Source organism: Leptinotarsa decemlineata, unplaced genomic scaffold (assembly GCF_025532065.1).
Source record: "Leptinotarsa decemlineata unplaced genomic scaffold, Ldec_3_MD MMD2_tig00001064_RagTag_RagTag, whole genome shotgun sequence".
NCBI classification, from domain to species: domain Eukaryota; kingdom Metazoa; phylum Arthropoda; class Insecta; order Coleoptera; family Chrysomelidae; genus Leptinotarsa; species Leptinotarsa decemlineata.
This window is the reverse complement of record NW_027412558.1, coordinates 5,035,676-5,048,148: the sequence shown is the minus strand read 5'-3', so window position 1 is coordinate 5,048,148 and position 12,473 is coordinate 5,035,676. Positions and strand designations below refer to the sequence as shown.

General features: G+C 35.7%; 1 protein-coding gene and 1 pseudogene across 2 annotated transcripts in view; both read right to left on the bottom strand.

Moving 5' to 3' along the window:
* The window catches only part of 5-HT7 (5-hydroxytryptamine receptor 7), a 290,467-nt gene that overhangs the window by 58,088 nt on the left and 219,906 nt on the right, over nucleotides 1-12,473 (bottom strand). The gene's annotated exons all lie outside the window — the stretch shown is intronic.
* LOC111518181 (large ribosomal subunit protein uL15-like) lies at nucleotides 1,254-1,726 on the bottom strand (annotated as a pseudogene).

Sequence of the window (12,473 nt, the reverse complement as noted above, 5' to 3'; positions counted from 1 at the left end):
CGCTCACTAACCAAGAAAAGCCCTCTTGATTCCCTTAGATAACCTTCAGACATCCAGGCCGGAATAAGCAGCTCTAGAATCGAACCTGTGGACCATTATCTGGAATTATGTCAAGACAGACAATTTCGCTTTCTGCTTCGATGAGTTTATTGGAGGTTGAAATATGTCTTGGCACAATCAAGTCGCTGGAATTGCAAAGGCTGCTTCTTAAAAGCTTGGAACACTGTTCCAAACCAGAAAACTGTACATACCTCAGCAACTTTTGAAGCTTTATGAAGCTAAGATCAGACCTTCTTTCGAATATCGTTTTCATGTATGTAGCTCCGCTCCTAAGCATACCCGAAAGCTGCTGGATTCCATCTAGAAAAGAACCATCCGTCTAATTCAACATCACTTGCAACCTTGATTGTCTGGAACATGGAAGGAAGGTTGGAAATTTGTCTCTTTTTTATAGTGTTCAAGTGACTTAGAAAATTTGATTCCACCAAGAGCGGTACCTATTAGAAATACGCGACGAACTGTCGCTCCTCATCGTTTTGAGGTTCAACTCAGTACACCTCGAAATTTACTGTCTAGGAACTGTCACATTTGGAAAATTCCGTGGATGTGGAATAAACTTCTTGAAAATGTTTTTCCAAACACCATTCTTAGAGTGCCTTGGAGATTTTTCTGTTGTGTTTGTGTTTGAACTTAATAATAATATCATCTGTGGCTGCCATAAAAGAATAATAAAGATATTTCAGTCGATTGGTCGACAGCTCATTGGTTGCAACTTCCTGAGAGCTGATATACCTGACAATACATCATATACAGCTGCTATACATGGCTTTTACCCCTTTGGTTTTGGTGAAACATAATTTAGGTGCAAACGTATGATTATGAGAAAATACACTTTTCCTGAGCAGAAGTTTGCTTTCTCTCCTGATTCAGATCATGCTAATGTTGCCCAAGAATTTGGTGCAAGCCATACTACCAAAATATTCTGTTCTTGAGGAAACGATAAGTCTCTATCTGGTTAAATCACCCAGCCTCCAATGCTTGTTAACAGGACGAACAGTTTGATCACTGAAAAGCTTTTGCTTTGTTATTGAAAATAACGCTCAAGTCAAAGACTCATGTACTTTTATTTCCATTTGGAATATTTCACATGAGAATTGTTGATGAGAATTGTTGACGGGAAGGGGTAGTAGACAAGGGATTGATTTTGGAATGCACTGTGTTTGTAACTTTTTTTTATGTTTTTATGTTCCTCATTACAAATTTATTTTCCTAGTTTATGCATTCAAAACACAAGCTCCTCCAACAGCTTTGATTTTGTCTCCAGCTGATTTTGAGAAGAACTTTGCTTTGACAATGACGGGCTGGTCAGGCAGGCGCCCTTTACCCAAAAGCTTGTAGTATCCAGCTTTAACAATATCAATAACAGGTGCCTTTCCCTCGGGATGGTCTTTGTACTGCAGCCTCGTCTGTTCACTAACGAGTGTTCACAGTTTGTCCAGATTTATCGCTGGGGACCATTTGGAGTTTAGCCTCAAATGGTAGTTACGCATACCAAGCTTTCCAAAGTATCCTGGATGGTACTTGTCAAAATTTATCCTGGCATACCACCAGCACCACCACGACCTCCGCGGTGCTTGCATTGCTTACCAATACGTCTATGTCCATTGCTTACGTGTCCCCTTAGATTCCTTGTCTTTTTGTGGGTCGACATTTCGATAAAGAAATGAAGGAATCTATTTTTTCGGTGTTGCCGAACCTGACTCTTCTTCTTCTATGAATTCATTCCACAGATAACTACACAGTAAAAAGTATTTCTTTAAAAGAACATCATAGATTGCTTTGAAATTTTTATCTCTATTGGAAAAACTATTACTTTATGCCAACATCGCCATGTTTCACCAGAAAATAACACTTTTTTAAACAAAGAAATCAAATTTCTTGGCCTTTCAACGACATTATTCGTTTGATTATATCATTGCGAAAATGAACTATTTTGAATCAAGAAAATATATTATCATCTCAAAATCCACCTACTTGAAGGGAAAAATAAACTGTTTCAAATGAAGAGCAATATCAACTTGATCTGAACACAGTGTTGGTTTGAATTTAATACTATATCCCTTCAAATAACTCAATTCGTTTATAACAAGAATTTTGTGAATCTACATACAAAACTATGTTATGATCGACTGAAAATAACAGGAATTTTGTATAGAATGAACAGAGTTTCTTTTAAAGAAGTATTTCATTAATTTCAGTTTGAGAAAAGCTGGTGCTCTGATCTTTCTATGACCCGGGTAATTCCGTTATAAGTATCGCGTACGCGCCAGTATGTGTTGGAAAGTGATGTTGGTGTGTTGCGATTTTGAGGAGGAAGTGTTTTATGTGTCTGTAGGCAATGATATTCCTTTCCGATTATTTTGTATCTATCATAATGGAACATATTTTACAAGACTGGGGTCTTGCACAGTTGAAAGATATTTTCATAGGTTAGTATTATAATTGGATAAAAATCCGCTATATCAGTTAGTACCACGTTGTATACGTAGTACCGAAGAGAAAGTGGTAAACTTTGACGGCAACTTTTAATTTTGCCCGCATTTTGCGAAAATTATACCAATGCTCCGTAATTTTTCACACATGCATTATTACATTTGCCGAGCTCTGCAAGTGTATATAAATTGAAACTGAAAAATCTTCTAGGCTGATTCAAATTTGCCATTATCTTGTTTTGAACATACATTTTACTTTGTTTCAAATAAGAGCATTTTCTTTAAACAAGATTTAATTTTCTCTCAGACCGAATTCATTTTTTATTGAAAAATAGAGGTACTTATAGTTTTGACAATAAATTAAAATACAAAAAATACCAAAATAGGCACCAGTAGGTATAAAAAACTTCTATATGTGACAGCCACTTTCTGATTTCAACATGTAAATATTTGTTGAATTCCGAAACATTTTTGCTTTCTGTAATTACTTCAGAAATGTTTTTATGTTACTCATTGGGAACAAATTGAATATACCCTACTCAGCTTAAAATTATTTGATAGATTAAGAAATAGGTAGAAATATTACCAAACTCACTAGAGATGAAATATGAATTTCCAAAAACGTGAAAACAGTGAATGCTGTTATTTAAATAGCGAATCATATTCCTTTAAGTATGTTTGTATGATCATAAGTTACAATTTTTTAATGGAACATTTATTTATCATTGATACTCTAATAATGCTCACACGACACTTTGAATTCCTATAGGAGGTTTCAAAATTGAAAGGCAATTTTTCTGTATAGACTTCTGTCCCCTTCAAAGGGATTTGAGGTACGTCTTTTGAATTGATTATTTATTCCTGATCAAATAATGTTTAAGCACCTTTCAACTTGCTAGGAATCGTATGTTAAATAATAAGACCTCAGACAAGTTTAAAATTTTGAGGGTTGTCATTCGCATGCGAACAACAATTGGGTTGGTTAACGGTATAAACCCACTCAAACAGTGTTTTATTAATTTTTTTTGATTAAGTGGCTGCTGTTTTCATATTTTTACCTTTCTATATATTTGAAATAGTGGCTGAGGATGATGTGCTGATTTCTTCTTTCGTTTCAGAATCCAAGTGATGTTCCGGCAATTGTGGATAAACAAGAGCAGAATGCAGAACTTGATCGACGATAGTGATTTTTTTATTGTTATTTACCAGAATGGCATCTAGTTTTAAAAACTTCATTTGTGTCAAATTACTAATAAATTAATTCATTTTCTTGTCTGAATTGTAATGTTGTTTATAGGGTTCGATTTTATTTTATTTGTTAATTTGCAATTTGTCAAGCTTATGTCCCTTTTTTATATATGTTTTCTTATTGAATATTTATTTCTGTTATTTGTATAACTGTATGATCTCTCAAAAGTGTGCGGTTGGAATATGATATTTAAGCAAATATTAGCAGAGAAAATTTAGTTCTCTATTACGTTTTGTGTTTCATCACATGCTTTTTCAGGATAATATTTATGATTTGCAATTGCTTCAATAAACCAATCATAATATGTAATGTATTATTTAGTTTTTTCCTTACCACTTATAGCTGTTCATATTACAGATGAGATACTTTGGATTCAAATAACTAAATACATCCAAATGAGAGGGACAGTTTATAAACAGAAGCATAAGTTCATCTTTGATGAAGAAAATGAGTTTATTTGATTCATACAAATAGAAGCGTTGCAATGAAAAATGCTTATCTTCAAAGGAAAACAATTAATTTCTCATACGGAGACATTTAAATAATGTTCCAAGTAAACATATCATTCTGTCAAAACCCAAAACAGTTTTGCTTCGAGATTAATTTTGCTCAGACTAAAGAATGCATACTCACTTCTCTTGAGCTAATGAGATTATTTCTATTGAAATGTATGCTCAATCTTGGTGGAATATTATTTTTTACTCAAGTTGAGAGATTTTTTTTACACTGAGGAACATATTCTCTCAACTTGAGAGAATATGTTTTTCAGAGTAAAAAAATATTTCTTCATAAATATAGGAGAGCAAGATTTCTTTAAATCGAGATAATGTTCTTCACTTTGAGATTTTTATTTTTACTGTGTATAATTTGAATTGAAAGAAGCACAGCTAGAGATGAACTTCGCCTTCAATCACTGTCCTTGTATTTGTTATTGTAATTATCATTACTCATATCGATGAATAAAATCGATTTCTTTCATGAAATCCAAGGTAATTTTCCAGTCACGCAGCAAACATCTCCATAGTGGTACTTTCGATAAGAGCACATTCGAAGTGATATTATGCTACAATTCTTTTTCGAAAACTTTAAAATTTTTTCATTCAATAATTTTTTCCAAGCCATTATTCTGCTGACAACTCCTTTTAAATTCATTCTCGCGTTCCATGTCCTGTGATTCTTTAGTTTATTGAAACGTGGAATATAAGGAATAATGCTGCACTTGGATTGAACCCCTACTCGATAAAAAACACATCACGGGCAACCATTAAGAGATATCACTTTATTATGTAAACTCCTTTCCGTTCTCTTATACTCGTCTTCTGCGTACTTTATATTCACTCAACCGAGGTTTGTTTAGAGTTTAGAGCTTCAAATTTTATAACGTTGTGCGTTCCATTATTTCAGCACCATTGTCTCGATCGAGAAACTCATTATTCGGGATAATAGCGCTAAACCTCTATGAAGTATGAAAATTCCATGCTTTATGAGAGTAACAGTAAATATTTTCGGTTGTAAAAATTTTCGGTTAGTGAGAGAATATGGAAATCATACCCTAATCTTCACCCCCCTGCGTTCAGCAAATACCCCCCTATTTTTTTTTCTGTAGCATGGGGGATCGAGTGATACATCATTTCAAGATTCTTTTGTCCCTCTTTTACTTCTGTATTTTTTTCTAAATTGAATATTGAACGTTTAATTGAAGAAAATAACAGTACAATCAATGGATAAACTGTTAAAAATGACCTCCATCTAGTTCCATACAATAATACCGTCTACTTTCGAAAGCGTTCCTTATATTATAGAAGATGTCCGGAGTCAGAAATCGGCATTCCCCAACAATTTAGTAGTAAACGTTTTGAAATGGACTATATGTTAGTTTTTTCTGCACTGGTAGTGTTTGTTGAATCTAGTTCTCACAGAACAAAAAGTAGATAGTTGGCCGTTGTCACTTCTTCGCGAATTATTATACAGCCATCCTTGTTCACTGTGTTCCAACATGGTTTATTCTACTGAAGAATAGGATAGAAATTGTTAAAAACTATTATCGAAATAATAAATGTGCTAAAGCTGCTGCAAGAATTTATAATACGAATCATCCAGACCACAACGTGAGCCATCAATACGTTAATACAGTTAATGGATAATCTATCGTGGATTTCATCGAGAAAAGAGCAGAAAATTATCAAAAGATTGAAAGAAAAGGACTGTTTTTATTTAAAAGCGGACAAAGGTAACAAATTGGTGATTTTGGATAAAGAAGATTATTTTGAGAGAGTCGACAGCTTAATTGAAAATGGTCCATATCAAAAATTACCACGAAATCCATTATCCAAGATGATCGCTAACGCAAAAGCCACATTGAAGAAATGCAAGACACTGATCACACCGATTTTGAACAGGAGGCTACAACTTTCAAATCCCACAGTACCAAAGATATATTGTTTACCAAAAATACACAAACCTGCAAAATCGATGCGACCAATAGTCTCAGCAATTAATTCGCCTTCGTATAATATCGCTATGGCTATGGCTCATATTATGAACAGCGTGAAGGAACGGCTATGGGTAACCCATTGTCTCCATTTATAGCGAACCTATTCATGGGTAGGTTTGAGACGGAAGCTGGGAAAGTACTCAGTTACTTCCCTAGGGTCTGGATCAGGTATGTTGATGACATTTTCGCTGTAGTGGATACATGGATAACCAGAATCGAGAATGTTCTTTCAGCACTAAACAACTGGTGTAAGAGTATAAAATTCACATATGAAGTAGAAAAAGATCGAAAGTTGCGGAATAGAATGAAATAGAATTTGACATTCACAGGAATGACACGGGCACTTTCAGATGCATTCCCAATGACTCGAATCATTGTCCATAACACAAAATGGCGGCACTGCAATTTTTGGTACACAGAAATTGCGGTGCCGATTAAAACCCGCTTCAAGCGGGTTTTAATCGGCAGCGATTAAAACCCGCTTCAAGGAGCATCGTGCACACATGAAATACGGAAGGATAGAAAAATCCAGTGTCGCCCAACATGCTCTAGACAAGGACCACAGAATTGGTGAAAACAATCTGAAACTGATTAGGCATGTGCATGACACCAGGCTACTCGATGCATGTGAGAGTCTAGAAATAGCAAAATGTAAAAACAGCATGAATGGCGATAAGGGACCCATCCCGTTTAGCCCGCTTTTTAATCTTCTGTTAGGAAGAGAATAATTACTAAGAACTTGCAGGCAGTTAATTACCGAGAAATTTCATATTGGACTTCAGGTATACAACCTCAGGTAATAAATTTTAGTATATAAGGACTAACCAGACTAGACTAGGTATCAATTTTCTTCTCCTGAGGATGCTAACTTTGTTGACGAAACGCGCGTTGAGTGCAAAAATACCAGTTTGGTGTTAGGGCATTTGATCTCGAGAAAAGTTATTACCTGTATGAGACAAACAAAGATGACATATTTCAGAGGCGTGCTGTTCTGTTTACTTATGTTCCGAGTATCAAGACATTCTGTGACATATGACATTTTGTGCACCTAACCTATCTCCCTCCATATAAATAAATAACAAAACAACTGTTGTTTATGTGGCTTGTGGAGGTGGTATTGAACTATAATTTAGATTTTGCAAAAATTGAATGTCTGGATCGGCATTCTTGGTAATCATACTGCTGGACCATTCTTCATTGAAGGTAATCTCAATGGAGAAACATACTTAAATCTATTACAAGACTGTGCAGATCCTATGAATTCAAAAATTTTTGAAGATGATGACAATTCAGTAGAAAATAAAATAACATTCCAGCAGGATGGTGCACCTCCACATTTTAAAGTTCAGGTGAGACAGTTTTTGGACGAATGTTTTATATAGCAGATAATTTTATTCTATATGACACAAACCTCTCAGAATTGAAAGGAGTTTTTAGGGAGATGAAAAATAAACACACTTCAGGAATTGTATCAGTACTAGTTGACATGATAAATATCTCATATAAAGGAGGAGTTTTTCCAAATTTTCTCAAAACGTCTATTGTTAGTCCTCTCCATAAAGGTGGAGATATTGGTATCTCTTCTAACTTCCGACCTATTTCTTTAATAACAACACTTGCAAAGATTATAGAAAAACTAGTCAAGAGAAAACAAGTTGATTTTCTCGAGAGAAACCAGATATTGAACAAATGTCAGTTTGGATTCCAGAGTAGAAAAAACACTCATAATGCCATTTTTTCATTATATTATGGTCTATATAACAAATTAAATGATGGAGATATTTTAGCTGCTGTGTTTTGTCACACATCGAAAGCGTTTGACTGTGTTAGTCATGATACACTGCTTCGGAAATTACAACAGTATGGTATAAGAGGTGTAAGTCTCAATTGGTTTGAATCTTATTTATCTGAGCGTAGTCAAATTGTTAAAACGACTAATTATTCTGAGGAAGGAAAAAAGGAACTGTGCAGTTCCACAAGGCTCAGTCCTAGGTCCACTATTATTTCTTTTGTATATAAATGATCTGACATCTATTGATATTGACGGAGATTTCACAGTATTTGCTGACGACACTACAATTTTATGGCATGAATAAAATCCCGCTGAACTTCAAACAGTAATAAATTTTAATATTAACAATATAAAAAGATGGTGTGACGCAAATCTTCTCAGTTTTAATATCTCTCAAACTAACGAAATTGGCTTCAAATGTTCCATCAGCAATTTACAAATGGACATGTTTGTTGAGAATAAACCATCAACCAAATTTCTGGGGCTATCTATTGACAGTGATTTGAAATTTGAAGACCATATCAAGAGTCTCAAATCAAAGTTATCCTCAGCGTCTTATGCTGTGAGGCTGACATCTTATGAGTTGGGATTTGCTGCTGCCAAAGTAACATATCACTCTCTCATAGAATCTCATCTACGATATGGAATTCCTTTCTGGGGTACTTGTACTATGACAACACTACAATCAATTTTAGTTATACAGAAAAGAGCTGTACGTTTTAAGTCGAAAGTGTACTCTACTGATCCCAGAAATCTAAAAAACCTGCTTTCGAGAGTAGACTGTATTATTATATGGAACTAGGTGGAGGTTATTTTGAACAATTCATCCGTTGATTTTGTTCCCACTGATATTATTTGCTGTTGATATCCTTATTGAAATGAACAACAGCGATTTCTGTTCTTTCTCAAATAAAACGTTAAACATTCAATTCCTCAATAACGAATGAAACAATTTCGAGAAAAATTACAGAAGTAATAGTTGGACAAAAGACCTTTCAAATGATGTATCACTCGACTCCCCATGCTATCGAAAAAAATAGAGGGGTAGTTGCTGACCGCAGGGGTGAAGTTTCGTGTATGATTTCCATATCAGAATTAGTCTCCTCAGAAATAAAAATTTACGTGTTCTTTCAAATTTTCGGTCAAACGTCCGTTTCTGACTTACAGGGGGGTCAAGTTTCAGTTGGAACGCCCTATATAACGAATCATTTGTGAGTTATAAAAAAAGAAAATTTTCAGTTCAGCCTGCTGATATTCGTAGTTTTGGAAATCTTGTATTAGGAATCGCAGAATTTGAAAATTACGAAAGCCATAACATAGGTGACGTCATTTGCTGATAATGGTTGGAACATTATATATTTGAAAAGACACGGTAACTGGAAGTCTACCAATGTCGCTGAAAGATATACATACCATTCACTTGAAAACGTAATCAAAATTGGCAAGTCCATTCAAAAATTATCAGATGAAAACCGTCGATGTGGAACAAAAGGCATTCAAATATCCGAGAATTTCAAATAAATTGAATCCCTTTCGTACCAAAAGCAGAGTTTTTTGGGCTGACAGACTCGCAGAATATCGAAGATTTGTTTACTCGTCCAACAAACGTTTTTTCCGGACTTGTTACCTGAATTACAATTTCGAAAATGTTCATAAAAGAACAATCGGTTCACATTTCTTCTCATTATCAAGCCCTCTTTGTCAAGATATGAATATATAAAATATAATCTCGGAAATAAATTCCACGGCTACGAACATTTTGATAAAGATAACATTGTCCTGTACTTCGGCATCGTTGAGTAAGGAATTCATTACTTGAGATCGTTTCAGGCTCTGTGATGTTGGTTTTCAGGGAGAAATATTATTCGAGAATGAGCGATGACATCTTGAAGCACGTCAGAGATTCTTGAGAATACAAAATATTACATTGTTTGTTTTGCTCGAAAATGAGGGGATGAGCAGGCACATTTTGGAAACTCTAGCTACGGATTTAATATTCAGCTCTAAAGTCAATTGTTTTTATGATTGCTTGACAGTTATTTCAACATTATTAAATTTTCAGTTGACTTCAGCGCAAGGCCCGAAAGTAAAAACATCAAGGACTGTTTCAGTTGACGATGAATCACTCATTTCAAATACCATGGCCATATAATCAGAATTATAGGTTGACTGAAAGTTGTTGAGTCATATTTCCAAAATTTCATTGTTGGTCGCGAAGTTTTTTTGTTTGCCAGTCTGAACTTGACAAACTCCAAAGTTAACCTGTTGACTGATTTTTTGAGGTCCCTTTTACTACCTGATTATGTTATGTAAAGTTTATTGTTTCTTCTGAATCTCGTTTTGATGTTTTCAAATAAGGAAATATCAACTCGACATCGATACTGTATGTAACGAACTTAAAAAAAATCGGTATGCATTGAGATGTGTAATGATGAGTTGAAATGGCATTGGTATACCAATTTGCCAGTCTATTTCAACATGTAAAATTTCTACAATATTTCGATATTTTCAAGATGAATAATAGCCACCTACTTATTTCTAAAGGTTGGTATTCGGGTATTCTTGACAAGTTGTTTTTTTTTCTCTTCTTTTCTTTCTCTTTTACTACTTTACTTATCATTTTTCACTTTTTCTTTATTTCAATCTCTTATCAACTAAAAATTTACATATATACACATTTGTTTTTCTCGTCTCGTTTTTTTCCTCTTTTGTTCTTTTCTCTTTTTTTACTATTTTCATATCTTTTCCCTTTTTTTGTTTCCTCTTATTTTTTATTTTTTTCCTTTCTTATTTATTCTTCTAATATTTTTTCCTTCTTTTTTGTTTCCTCTTCTTTTTTATCTTTTTCTATCATTATTATTATCTTCACATCACACTATGCAAACGGATTTACATTAATCTGGTAGATCAATATATGAAAGGATTATTCATCTATATGTATGGAAATATGGGCAGATCCACCTCCAACCAAGAAATGCTATCTCTGTATCTGTAGAGTAGGGAGCGTGAGTGTAAGCCCACGCACATAGGCCACATGTGACTCATTGTACATCCTCCCGAGGAGTTGTACTCCTAGGTCATCGTCCATCCTGTCCTTTCCAGGAAGGTGGACAGGTCGCTGGGAGACATCTCCTTTATATCGGCAGCTGAAGCCCAAGACTCGCCGACCACACACTCTCTTATTGACGATAACTCCGGGCATTCGCACAGGACATGCCTGACAGTCTCATCTTCCTGTTCACACATCCTGCATAGAGATGTGTCCACTAGCCTAATATTACGGAGGTGTTTCCTAAGTTGACAGTGACCAGTCAGAAATCCTACTGTAAGGTGTAGATTTTTCCTGGTCATCGCCAGATATTTCTGCCCAGGGTCGCCCAAGGTGATCCTGACAAGATTACATCCTTTGATTCCATCCCATCTCTTCAAGGATTGAGCATGGGTGTAACATTTGACTAGTTCCGCAATTGTCGAAGTCATCAGGCCGTGGGTGCCACTGGGTCCTGAAATTCTTAGTCCAGCCGCTTCCTTTGCTAAAGAGTCGGCAATGCGATTACCTTTACTTCTGTCGTGCCTTTTAACCCACCTCAGGATAATGTTATTATCTACCGAGGCTTTGACTAATTCTTGGTGGCACTGTAATACTAGATCTGAGGTAACACGCTGTCTGTTCAAGGCTAATAGTGCTTGTCTGCTATCAGTGCAGTTTCTTATGTTTTTGCCAGAAATTCCTTTCTTGGTTATTTCCTTTGTGGCGATTGAGATACCAGCCAGTTCTGTTTGGACCACGCTGGTATTTCTTCCCATTCCCCACTTAATCCTTAGGCTTAGTGCTCTGGAGTACACTCCACATCCTGAGCCTTCTTTGGTTTTTGAGCCGTCTCTATAAATCCGTATTGCATTTGTAGCATCTGACTTTGTGTTCTGCTTGCTTTGTATTTTGTAGGGTTGATTGCACACAAACCTGGGTTCAATTGCATCACTTGTTGCCTGCAGCAGAGGTTGCGCAGTAAGCGCTTCCCGCCATAGGGACAGCCTTAATTGACCCATTCCTGCTTCGAGGTTTACACCAGCCGTGCGCAATCGTACCATGGCTATTAACGCAACCTCCTTAACGTACAGATCCAGAGGGGTCAGACTCGTGATCAATTCCATTGTCGCGGTTGGTGTTGTTCTCATGGCTCCTGTGATGTTTAAACAAGCCAGTCGCTGTATTTGATATAATTTTTGGATGTCCGTTGCTTGTAGAACTTTCGATCCCCATGCAATGGCTCTATACGTTAACATAGGTCATATTATTGCAGTGCAGATCCAGGTGACCACACGGGGTGAAAGACCCAATGCGCGTCCCACTGTCCTCCGACATTGCTCATAAGCCACGTATGCTTTTTTGCTTTACTATGTAGACGAGAGTTCCATGTTATCTTCTTGTCGAGGATAGTACCA